Source organism: Danio rerio, chromosome 4 (genome assembly GCF_049306965.1).
Source record: "Danio rerio strain Tuebingen ecotype United States chromosome 4, GRCz12tu, whole genome shotgun sequence".
Taxonomy (NCBI): Eukaryota; Metazoa; Chordata; class Actinopteri; order Cypriniformes; family Danionidae; genus Danio; species Danio rerio.
In genome coordinates, this window is record NC_133179.1 from 60168916 (window position 1) to 60182815 (window position 13900).

The 13900-nt window shown below is 35.1% G+C and overlaps 1 protein-coding gene across 1 annotated transcript in view; it reads right to left on the reverse strand.

The window, feature by feature from the left end:
• LOC137491106 (uncharacterized) overlaps positions 1 to 13900 on the reverse strand; it is a 1257671-nt gene that overhangs the window by 1211868 nt on the left and 31903 nt on the right. The window lies entirely within an intron of this gene.

Below are 13900 nucleotides of genomic sequence, written 5' to 3' on the forward strand. Positions count from 1 at the left end.
TATTTCAGACGTGAAATCCAGTCAGCATCTGAATAGAGGTAAAGTTGGTTTTATATTCACACATTCATTCATTTAGTAGTCTCTGTATTGTTTACCATTGAATATTCAATCCGAATTAGCATGCAAATATAACTTGAAAACAACATTAACACTTTAATTGACTATGAACAATGTTGTACTTTGATATTCATTTGTTGCTAATATGATTTCCCTATTTAGAGTTAGCAAATAATACTTTATGAAATTATAATATTAAGGGGAAAGTCTGAATGTGCGAATATAAAACCAACTTTACCTCGGTAGCGTCTGACATGGCTTTATGGTATTTTCCAGACATTTTTTTCTCCTACAAATTAAACGATTTTAGATTAAAGTATCCAAATTTGAAATACAACACATGCCCATGAGTTCCTTCAACGTGTTTATTAAGGGATGATGATTTGCTGAAACTCTTCCCACACTAAGTGCATATAAATGGTTTCTCTCCAGTGTGGATCCTCATGTGTTTTTTAAGGTTTGTAGAGCAGATAAAACTCTTCTCACACTGACTGCATGTAAATGGTCTCTCTCCAGTGTGGATCCTCATGTGTTGATTAAGAGATGATGATTGAATGAAACTCTTCCCGCACTGAGTGCATGTGAATGGTTTCTCTCCAGTGTGGATCTTCATGTGTTGATTAAGGTTTGATGATTGGCTGAAACTCTTCTCGCACTGAGTGCATGTGTATGGTTTCTCTCCAGTGTGGATCCTCATGTGTTGATTAAGGTGTGATGAGCAGTTAAAACTCTTCCCGCACTGAGTGCATGTGAATGGATTCTGTCCAGTGTGGCTCATCATGTGTAGATTAAGGTGTGATGATTGGCTGAAACTCTTCCCACACTGAGTGCATGTGAATGGTTTCTTTCCAGTGTGGATCATCACGTGATAATTAAGGTGAGATGATTGGCTGAAACTCTTCCCACACTGAATGCATGTGAATGGTTTCTCTCCAGTGTGGATCCTCATGTGGTGATTAAGGTTTGATGATTGGTTGAAACTCTTCCCACACTGAGTGCATGTGAATGGTTTCTCTCCAGTGTGTATCATCATGTGAATCTTAAGTTTGCCTTTGCTTGCCGAATTCTTTCCACACTGAGTGCAGGTGAAACGATTCTTGTCTCTCCTTTTTAAAATACCATCAGTCTGTAAATGATTTTTTTCCTCAATTTTGACATGATGTTCCTCCTCTTTACTCCCCTCATTCTCTTTAATTAGGTCTGAAATAAATAAATAAAACATTAGTTTTCATTAAGTCTTAAAAACTCTCATCAAAAGCTGAAAAGTGAAAAGACACTGGAAACATTGGCTACACACACTGTAATTTTGATGCACATTAAATGTAAAAAAAATCAGATTATATTGTGTTTGGTCCATTAACATGTACACATTTAAGCAGATTCAATTCAATTCATCTTTATTTATCTAGTGCTTTTACAATGTAAATTGTGTCAAAGCTGCTTAACATAGAAGTTATAGTAAATTTAAACAGTGTCAGTCCAGTTTTCAGAGTTTCTCATAAAAGTCATTTTGGTCATATTGATAAGACACAGATTTTTACAATTTGTAAAGCGGACAGGAAATACTTGTTCATTGTGTGCCTGACTGGTAAACGTATCAGAAAAAAAAGTTCTGGGGTATCAGCTGAATACTTGCCTCACAGTAGGGCTGTGCGATAACACGATATTTGATCGTGGACGATCAGAATTACTGCACGATCCACTTTTTCGGAAGAATCGTTGTATCGCCATATAAAGTGCACAACACGTCATATCCTTTGCAGTTCGATAGACAGAGTCAGTGACAATGGAGGGAAACACGGAGGAGTTGGTTCCTAAAAAAAATTAAACTTCTGTAATATGGAAATTGTTCGGATTTTTGTTAACAGACACAACGCAAACAACAGTTATTTGCAAATGTTGCAATGATAAGATTCGCACGACGGATAGCAACACAACGAACCTTTTTAACCACCTCAAGAGAAAGCACCCGAAAGAATATGCAGAGAGTCAAATTTTAAAAGGACCCCACGCGAGTACATCACCAGGTACATCCAATCAGCCAGAAACGACAAGGCTTAAACAAACAACTCTAACGAAAGAAACATATCACAAAGGAACTTCGTATGAGAGAACGAGCAAGCGCTGAAAAGACGTAACTGATGCCGTGACATTTTACCTGACCAAAGACATGATTCCTATAAAGACTGTGGAAAATGAGGGCTTTAAAAGATTGAAAAGTCGTAGATCCACGTTACGAAATACCCAGCCGCAAATATTTTTCCTCCACTGCCATTCCACAGCTTTATTCAGAGTGTCGCAGCAAGATTCAAATAAAATTCAAAACGTAAAGTTTTTCGCTACAACGGCTGATTTATGGTCTAGCCGTACGTCAGAGCCGTATTTAAGTCTGACGATTCACTTTATTCATGAGTGGAAGTTGTGCAGTGCGTGTCTAGAAACAACATATTTTTCACAAGACCACACAGGCGAGGTCATAGCGCAAGGTCTTAGGGACGCGCTTGAATGTTGGGGACTGAAAGAAGCAAACATGACCTGTATGACGACAGATAGTGGGGCCAACATGGTGAAGGCATTGGAGCTCAACAGCTGGACTCGTCTGCAGTGTTTTGGGCACAGACTCCACCTAGCCATCGGTTAGTGCAACTAAAAATAATATTGGTCTCCGATATTCAAGTGATTATATTCAGCTATTATAATAAATCATTGCAAATTACATTAGGAACTTTGAACATAGTAAAATCATGAGATTAGTTTGCTGTAATTGCACTGGTCAGGGGCGCCCCCAAGGGGTGGCCAGGGGTTGCTGTGTGTAAACTCTGGTCACCCCAATATGATTTTGCTTTTGATATTATTAATTTAAATTTAGTTATGTAAATTTACAGTATTACAATAAATAAATCAATAAAATGCAGCCAACAAAATGACTTAATTCATTAATCTTCATTCATTTTAGACATGGCATATACTGCTTTACAATAAAAGTATGTAAAAGATAACTGGCCTAAAAAGTGTTTTAAAACTAAATATTGATTTTTATTAGGTTTGCACATATACTTGCTGAATTATAATTGCTGAATTACTGAAGTAATTAATTGCTTGTTAAAATCACATTATAACATTAACACAAAAATATAACATTACACTGAATTCATTTTTTCGTGTGTGCCACCCCAAGATTTGATGTAGCCTCTTTTGGCCACCCCTATGAAATTTTTCTGAGGGCGCCACTGGCACTGGTATGAGTAAATGTTTTGTAAATGAAATGTTTATATACATTTAAACATTTTATATACATTTTTACATTGTGTTGTGCATTAGGTTTAATCTAATTGATACATTGTTTTTTTTGTTTTTTTTTAGAAAAAAGTGCCAAAGACCCTCGTGTTGAACGTGCAACATCTGTTTGCAAGAAAGTTGTCAGCACATTCTCCTTCAGCTGGAAGAAAAAGAGGGAACCAAGTAATGCTCAAGCTGAGCTAAAGCTACCTCAACAGAAGCTCATCACTGAGTCCCCAACACGATGGGGTTCAAGGCTCAGCATGATTGAGCGAGTGCTTGACCAGGAAAAGGCGATTTTTCAGGTTGAAGGCAGACAAGAAGGCAAGGCATTTGGTCCCATCATGGCAAGATGTTGACGTGATGGAGTCTGTGAAAAAGGCACTGAGTCCACTGAGAGACTTTACAGATGCGCTCTCAGGTGAGGACTATTTGAGTGTATCTTATGTCAAGCCAGTGCTTCACATGTTGAAAGTCAACATTTTGAGCCTGAATGATGAAGACACTGAACTAACAAAAACAATGAAGACAACCATTCTGAATTACCTCACTGACAAATATCAGGACCCCACCACTGATGACCTGCTGGATATGGCTTCGCTTTTCAATCCCAGATTCAAAACACAATTCATTGCCAAAGACAAGGTAGAGGGAATACAAACCAGAGCTGTGGCTGAGCTGGAGTCTTTGATGACCATACACATACAGCATCCAAAATCAGATCAGCAGTCTACATCTAATACCTCAGCCTCCACATCACAAATCCTTGATGAGGATCAGACACCACCCAAGAAAGCAAAGAAAAAAATTTCCAGCTTTTTAAAAGCCTTAGGTGTTGCAAGTGCATCTGCAACCACATCAGTTTCCTCATCTCTGAAAGAGGCAATAGAAGGAGAATTGAAGGGATACTTGTCCACGCCAAATGCAGAAAGTGAGGTGGATCCGCTGGAATGGTGGAAAGTCCATGAGGCAAACTTTCCAAGAATTAGCCAGCTTGCTAGAAAGTATATCTGCATTCCAGCCACAAGTGCTCCCTCAGAAAGGGCTTTCAGTACTGGTGGCAATATCGTCACCTGCCAAAGGGCATCTCTTAAGCCTGAGAAAGTGAATCAGCTGGTCTTCCTTTCTAAGAATTTGTGATAGTGATTTGTCATACTTTGTTATCTTTAGAAATGTATATGTTCCAAAGCTGCTAAGTTTACAAGACTCAGGAATGAGGTCAGGAAATATTTTTGTATCTTTATTTAATTTTTTTGGTTCTGAAACATGTTGCACAAAAATCTATGGTACTTAACAGAGTACAAAAGGTAGTTTACTGTTTGTATGTTTATTTTTCTTTTCTAAGCCAATGTTTATTTTGGGAGTTATGCTAAAGTCTGTGCACTTGCATTGACAGTTATATTTTTATTTAAACTTTATTTAACTTTGTAAAAAAAACAAGCTAAGATATATAATAAACTAATAATAAACTAAGATTTGTTAGATTTGTTAAACAAATGTTAATTTTGATGGTACAGTAATTGTAATGGAAGTCTTGTTGAATGTTCTTTCTTTGCAGAATAGCACTTGCATTAAATCTTCACTTGATTAAAATATTCTTATACATACATGCTAAGAGTATATTTTTATGTGGTGACATTAGTTTGGTTGTATTGTACCTTTGTAATTTGCTAAATATTCTTAAAAAAACCAACTTAAAAAAAAAAAAAAAATCGGGATAAAAATGGTGAATCGTGATTTCCCCAGAAAGAATCGGGATATGATGTTTTTTACATATCACCCACCCCTACCTCACAGGCATGAGACATACCTGTACAGCATCTGCATGAAGGCTGGAATGTGCACCTTTCCCCTTGTGTGCTGTTGGGTCATTTTCATTCATTCTGAGGTGATTTTGAGGCTTAATTCGGCCAAATGTTCTCGGTGTTCTAGCAAATGGACTGATATTTGGGGACATCTTATTTTGACATATTCTGGAAAAATGCTCCATCGGCCTCTAATATAAAAAAAATTTGAGTGCAAATAAAATACAGTAGATAATAAAATAATAAAAATATTAACAACAACAACACTGAAATTCCTCAAATAAGCATATAAATGAGAGTAATAAGTTCATTAAGACAATGAATTCGCCATTACTGGGAAAATGCTTAAAAAAAACATTTAAAAACTCAATACACTCTGGACAAATTTACTCCCTTTTCGTTATATTCATGGCTGATTTTTCTCCATTGACCTCTATTATAAGAAAATTTTTTAATTGCAAAGCCATGACAGCATATAATCATGCATTTATGATTGTTGGTGTTTTCTTTGACGAAGGTCAACATTGTTTAATTGGTCTCCACCCATGAGAAGGCAAAAAGGAAATGGGTAAGAGAATAAAGGTGGAGGAGGAGGAGAGTTGAAGAAGGCAGCATTATGTGGTGTGTAGAAGAAAGAGAAGTTGACTGTACTGTTGCTGTGTGGGGAAACGAGTAGAGAATTCGGGTCGAGATGAGCAGTGTAAACTTAACGGCTGTGAGAAACAAAGAGCGGAAGTATGTATTGAAGCAACAGAGCAAAGATTGGTGTCTTGTTACTCGTGACGTCTGTGAATGAGTGCGTCATCAAAGACTTCAGTGCAGTGTTTCCTGAACAAAATCAACTTACCGATGTATCTTTCTCGCTGGAATGGAGTCAGCTGCCAACTCACCGGCTGGGTTCACCAACACCCTCAACCTTCACATCCACATTCGCCATTCCCCACTCATTTCCCTTGACCCCTCCGCTCCGTGGGTAAGAAGCAAAAGTTTTTGTTTTCTTTGCCCAAGTTCTCATTTTGTTTCTCTTGTTTTGTTTTCTCCCCGTACTATTGTTATCATTATTTTCCCGGTTTTCAAATCTGACAAATCTGCTGGCCTGAAATCATTTGCATTTTTTTCTTTCAACTGAGTTATAAGTGCTGAGGGTTCTGCGTTTCATTGTTATATTGTTTGTTTTGTTGTTGATACTGCTGTTTGTGCATGAAAAGTACAAAGTGTTTTTATTATCATTTTTGAATAATACAAACTTTATTTAGACAATTACAGCAATTATCTGAGTTTTTTTCTGGTTCTCATTGTTTGTTATTTTATTCATTTATTTATTTTTTATTATTTGTAACTGGTGGTGAGAGCTAGCCGTGATATATTTTGTTTGAAATGTATTTTAACAGATATTCTGTCTGGTGCCCAAGATTAACTACTTAAAAACAAGTGACAAACATATTTGTTTAATATTTGTTTATTGTATTTTTTGGGGGGGATCACTATTCCCACATCACCATTACATTTCCCTGTTGGGAAGAGATTTGTGATTTTTAAAATTGATTATCAGTTTCAGTGCTAAAAAGTTTCTGCCTTTTATATGGAGTATAGTGTGTGTGTGTGTGTGTGTGTGTGTGTGTGTGTGTGTGTGTGTGTGTGTGTGTGTGTGTGTGTGAGTGTGTGTGTGAATGTGTGAGAAAGAGACAGAAGCTGGATTTATTGACCTTATTCTAAAATGCGGAAGTGCGTCTGTTTTCGCGATTGTTTTAGAACTTCCGATTCAGTCGCCTATTGGAGAAATGACTAGAAATAATAAACGACAGAAAATGGTCAAACTACTTGCTCTACAAGCAAATGTTTGCATGACTATACAGACCAAGTAGAATATTATATATTAAGAAAATATCAGTTTTCAACATCAAAAAGCGAAAATAGCAGTTTTTAATATCTAAAAATGAATGTAACTGAATGAGACCGGAAGTCTCGTGCCAAAAAGATTCAAATGGCTGCGCTCGCTTGTTGGCAAAGTATAAGGTGAATACTCTAGCCTGGCACCGCATCACGCACCACCGCTGACTGCACGCTCCTCCCCGCGAAATGGACGAGGCTGTACTCGCCACGTTCGCCGTTGTGATATTCTTTAAAATGACAGGGGGCAGTCAAAAGAAACCCACTGTAAAGTCAGACGGATAAACAGAGAAGTAGAAAGTTTCCGTAACTACGTCATTTCGTTAATATCGTTCAATGTTTTAAACTAAATAGATTTTTTGTTTTTATAAATTATTTTAATGATTATAAGGATTTTTATGACCATTCAAGATTTTTTTTAATCAAACTTTGGTGCATCACTTGCTTTTTTTCATATCTCGGACAGTTCTACCCATTATAATTTCTTAAAATATTAATGACAGCAGAACATGGGCTGCCCTACAAATACATATTTTTATTATGGCAAGAATAAAAGCAACAACAACAATAACAAAAAAGTACACTTACTAAAAAATACATGCGTCTTTAGATTTTGCCCGCTCCACAATTCACAGATTACTGTCTGGCTAGTTTCTCTCCTCTGCTTATGCTAAAAAGGCAATAATGGTCCAACGTTTCTGACCATTAAAGGGTCACGAAACACCAAAACACATTTTTTGAGCTGTTGACAGTCGTATATGTGTCCAACGCTGCTAAAAACACTATTAGGACACCTATATTTCACTAAAAAGTGTAAATTGGTTGTTTTTGCGTTATTTCAAGCAAATTCGTACTTCCTGTTTGAAACGAGTTTTTGAAGCTGCGTCATGGTCATGACATAATAGCGTTGTATTCCAGCGTGCAGACTGGGCGTCTGTGCCTGAGTGAGCCTTATTACGTCTTACAGTGTGATGCATTAATGCATGAGTAAGGCTTGGGTCAAACCAATCAGCGCGCTCTATTGTGCAACTTCATTAATATTCATTATTGTCACCGTGTTTACACCACAAAGACGCCACGTTGTGTTGGCAAAACAAGCGTCAAGTGTTGCTTTTATAGTTTGCTGCTGTTAAGTTTCGTTTTCATTTTCTCTCTGTGAGAGCTCAGACTCACATGTGGATTAACAGTGTACGCGACGCTCGACAACAATAACTTACGTGTCTAAGGAGGATTATTGTTTACCTGAGAGCTGTTCTCATCTGCAAACGCTGAAATCTGGATTTGCTTGTAGTATTCTCTTCATAAAGACGCGGCTCTAGTTGCTGGTGATTGTTCTGTCTCTACAGATTTGGTAAGTGAGCGACCAGTGCTCTTTGTTTATTCAGTTTGTTCGTATCGAATTAAGTTAACTATTGCACTGAGTGCAGAAATGTTAGCACCGCATTTTGTGACCGGAATAACACACGCGGCTTTCTGACACTACCTGCCGTATGCATCTAAATTTCCGGGAAATGCAGAGTTTTTTTTTTCTCTCATTCGCCGTGCGGTATCAAACACTGCATGAAAAATACACACTTGCAGCAGTTCCTCGAATCAAATATCTCGTTTGTCGCGAGGGGCATGAATGAATTCCCTGAATGAAAGAGCCAAACTGCAGTTAAAGTCCAACATTTAATAATTTGGCAAATAATTTGACTACAGATGTCCATGTAGGTTAAACACCATCACTTTCTCCTGTCTGTGTGGGTGTGTATTTTGACTCTGAAACTCGTGCACAAATAGACACTCCCACACCATCCCACTTTAGTTCCTCCGACACTCCCCCCTAAACAGAGCTGGACACGCCCACTTTTCTGACTTTTTCCAAAGTAGAGGTGTGAAAACACTCTGCTGAAACGAGGGGGTTTCATGGCCCTTTAACACCAATAAAGCCTGGAAAAACAAGCATCAGTATATTGTAAACTGATAGGTTCAAATATTCCCTGTGTGTTTTGTTTTTGTGAAGTTTCAGTGCATTTTATTGACGCATTTCTTAAAACAGTTTGCATAGAGAGAAAAGAGAGGATTCTAGACATCTAATTGTTGTTGTTTTGAGATTGTATGTAGAGCAGTCTACAAACTTGTTGTGAGTGTTGAAGCTGGCTTCTGCTGATGAAACTGCAAACTATCTACAGTAAACTTTCTTTTAATTGAATCTCTGAATCCAGCTCTTCTTCATCTGATAGACGGGTCATTTTTGGGTTAAAACTGTTGGTCCCCCTACAAAGTGTATTAATGCATGAACACTATAAACTGCTGTTTTACTCCACCGAACTCCATATAAAAGACAGAAACTTATTTGAACAGGCCCATCTAAAGGATGAATGCAGCCAACTGATGATCAACAGTAAAAATGACACATTTGACCTCTTCCCAACAAGGAAAACAGCAACAATCTAGAATGCATGATTATTTGGTGTCATGGCTTTGCGGTTAAAAAATGTGGTTGTAATGGAAGTCAATGGGTCAAAAACAGCCAAGAACATAATGAAAGGGTATATAGATTGCGAGACTAATCGTATTATCATCACGATAACTATATTTTTGGCCCATGATCATGAAAATGGGAGACTAATAATACATAAAAGAATGACAAAAGACATGAGAACAAGTAACAGATTAAACTCATTCCTGTCTTTCAATGAGTGCTTATGTACATTTAGGAGAACTAGGCAGCACACTCAGGGCTGCAAGATGGATTTAATTTAGTATTCTTCTTATTAAAATATATCTGAATGAGGATTAAATGACTGAGTTGGTCTATGAGAATGAAAAATAACCTGTTTGTTCCTGTGGATCTTCCTGTTTGACTGTAATTGCTTCTTCAATCTTCACATCTTCACTCTCCTCTTTAATAAACGCCATCTTTATAACAGTGTGGAGATCAGTCGCTTCAGCAGGAGTTTTTCTCTGTGTTTGGACACTTTGTCCTGCTTAAAATGAACAAAACAATAAAAATGTTCCATTCAAAATAAATAAAACAATGAACAAAAACAAAATAACTTCTCTTCAACAGTCTCTTTGTATAAAAGAAACTAACAAAAAGAAATAAGGCAAGTCAGAGCAAGAAACAAAAGCCACAAATGACCTGATTAAAACTAGTACTCCATTTCTTATAGTGATGTATACTTAGAATGGAATGACATTATACTATTTAATAAAGTAAACCTTCATTAAAACACTTATTACATGCTGTTACATCCCTGTAACTTTATTTGAGTATGTTCTTAATTGTTGTTTGTTTTATTTACTTTATTGTCTGCTTACAGCAATGTGTAGCATTTTTTTGCCCAAGACAAATTTCCTCTCGGGGACAAAAAGTTTATCCTATCTTTATTCAAACAATAGACCTCATTACTGTGAGTTAAATAGTACTGCGTTGTATAAAAGGTTAAAATAATATTGTCAACAGCAGGTACATAATTTAGCACTGAATAAAAAACAAACTTTAATCAATCGCTTTATATAAGTGTAAACGCTTTAAAACAAACCTTTCTCCAGTTGAATCACAGCGCGGGAGCTGCGCAGGCTTATGACGTCACATGTCACGCCAAAATAAAAGTCTTTTTTTTTCTTCTTTTTTTTTGCCACTTACTCTTAGTCATGAGTCATGACTTATATAGTTTTTCTCTGCGTTTGGACATTTTATCATGTTTAAAATGAACAAAGCAATAAAAATGTCCTGTTTAAAATAAATAAAACTATGAATAGAAACAAAATAACTTCCCTTCAACAGTTACTTTATATGAGAGTAATTAACAAAAATAAATCCGGTAAGTCCGAGCAAGAAACAACAGCCACAAATGAGCTGATTAAAACTAGTACTGCATTTTTTATATATAGTGATGTATACTTAGAATGAAGTGAAATTATGCTATTTAATCAATTAAACCTTCATTAAGACACTTAATACAAACACGTTGTTCAATAGTTCTCTTTACTTTGAGTAAAATAGTATTACGTTGTATAAAGGGTTAAAATAAAATTGTCAACAGCAGAACTTCATTTAGTATTGGATGAAAAACCTGAAACTTTAATCAATCGCTTTATAGCTGTGTAAAAGCTTTAAAACAAACCTTTCTCCAGTTGATTCACTTTTTTTTTGTCATAAGAAAAAATATCTAAAATCACATACAAATACAAATAATACTATTAGACAGAAAGGGGAAAAAATTAATATAATTAAAGTATTAATATTAATAATAATAATAAAATTACTAAATTAAACAAACAAAATTAAACAAATGAATGAAATTACAATAACACTTAAACAAATCACCATAAGGAAAGCAACTAAAATCGAGAATCTTCTTTAAATACATCTGCATAATATTTCAGGAATCTTAGATTTTTTTTATTGTTAATAAGATAAAGTGATTTTAGGAGGGAGTTAAATTCTATTCTAAAATGAGCAAATGAGTAATTATTTGCACATTTCTGTTTGTGAATGAAAAATTTGCCATATAAGATTAAAAAAAATGTATGATGTGTTCCAGGGATTTAGCTTTTGGGTTATTATATTTTTTAGATTAAAGCAATTCACAGCATTGGCAAAAGCAGATATATGAGAATTTAGGAGTGACCAAAATTGCTTGGATAATGGACAATCAAAAAACATATGTACAAGTGTCTCCTCTGCTTGTTTGCAGAAAGAACAGGGGCTGTCGATTTTAATAAATTTGGAAATACTAGAATTTTACAGAGTAGTTATTCTGTACAATTTTAAAGTGTATTTCTTTTGCCTTGTTGGAAATGCAATTTTACCCTGGTAAAAGCCAGGTTCTAGTCTATATCCTCAACCAAAGACCTCCAGTAACACTTTCCTCTAAAATAAATTTTCCTTTTAAATTGAAGAATTTGACACACAAAGCTATTGTTTCATTTCTTATCTAACAGACTAACACCTTCTAAAAGCAAAGGAGAATGACTATTCACTGAGCTCCTTGAGTTAAATCTACAGTGAGTTTGACTAGGTGAACTAAACCACGTGATACTGCCTTAACAACTTTATTAAATTTGTTAGGAGGAGTTGGAAAACAGTGGTAGGTTATAAATTGTTCATATGAAAGAATGTTTCCTGCATCATCAAACAAGCAAAGAGTGCAATTAATAATATTTTGAAACCAACTTTGGAAAAATAACTATTTGTTTCTGATTGTAATATCCCAGTTATTCCATAAGAAAAATCGGTGGGGAGAAAAATTGTGAACGTAACCAAGCTTCCAAGCAAGCAGACATTGCTTAGAGGGAAGATAATTACATTAAGGAAGAAATAAAAGACTACCAATTTTGTCAAAAAGTAGTTGGGAATAAAAAAACAAATATGTGTTGGACTGGTTAAGCATCTCTTCCAAATAATCTTCCAAATAATTGTAAAAATGTATATGATTTCAGAAAAATCTTAGAAATTTACACCCCCCTCTGCTTTACTACTAGAAAGAACTTCCTTTTTCAACTTATGAGGTTTGTTCTTCCAGATAAATTTTAAGAAAACAGTATTCATTTCTTTGGCCATTTTGTTTTCAACAAATTAAGATAACGTTGGATATACAAAATGAGAAAGACCCTCTGCCTTGGACAAAAAAACTCTTCCATATAATGACAGGTCCCGTTGTAGCCAGGAATTAAGAATATTTTTTAGTTTTGGTGATCCTAGACAAAAAAATAAAAAATAAGGGCTGTCTCACTAAAAGTTTTTCAATAACATAAATAAATAAATATTTAATTGTGGATCTAACAGGGATATCTTCTGTATATTCATAATTAAAATTATGAACAGGCATTATCTCACATTTAGAGATATTCAGCTTTAGACCAGAAACAATTGAGAAGTCAGAAATTGAAAATTAAATTTGATATGTTGGAGTCATCTTTTAGAAATAAAGTGGTGTCATCTTCCAATTGTGAAATCTTAATCTTCCTCCCAAAAACAGAAATTTCTTTCAAATCTTGATTTTGCACAATGCTTAACGATAGAAACTCTGTAACTAATAAAAATAAAAAGAAAGAGATTGGGCAGCTTTGCCTAATACCACACAAAATATCAAATCCATTAGAAGTATTAAAATTAATAATCACTGAACTATTGATTCCTAACAAAAGTTCCCAAATCCAAATAACCTCAATGCTTTAAACAGAAACTGGTGCTCAATCATATTAAAAGCTTTATAAAAATCAAGAAAAAGAATAAGACCATTTGAATGAATAGAATAAGCAAAATCTAGCAAATCCAAAACTAATCTTATGTTATTAGAACATAATGTTATTATTGGCGGCCTTTTATAAACCCAGACGGAGTTTCAGAAATAATAGAATCAAGATTTGTTTTTAATCTGTTGGCAAAGTGTTATTTTTTTGTTTTGTTTTTTTGTCACTCACTGTTGTAGTCATGATATGATACATTTCTCCTTCATTTTCCACTTCACACAACATCTGCTATCTCTCTCACATACAAAGACATTCAGTATTTAAAGTTGATCAAAACTTTTAATCCAAACAATTTAAAACAATTTTGTTTAATTTATATAATCCACTAAGACTGTGTTGAAAGCAGAAAATCCCAAAATTCTAAAATGTATAACAAATAATCTGATGGGTGTTTTGAGCTAAAACTTTACAGACACATTCTGGAGACACAAAAGACTCATCTTAAATCTTGAAAAGGGGTAAAATAGGTGCCCTTTAAGTAAAAAGTACCCATTACTACTTCATGTTTTAGTTTACTAACTGAGTCATTATCACTATAAAGTGCCTTTGATGTCCCACAAGATCAAATCAGTCCTATATGGACATAAAGCGAAATAACATTCTGATGTTTTGCAGTAATTAAT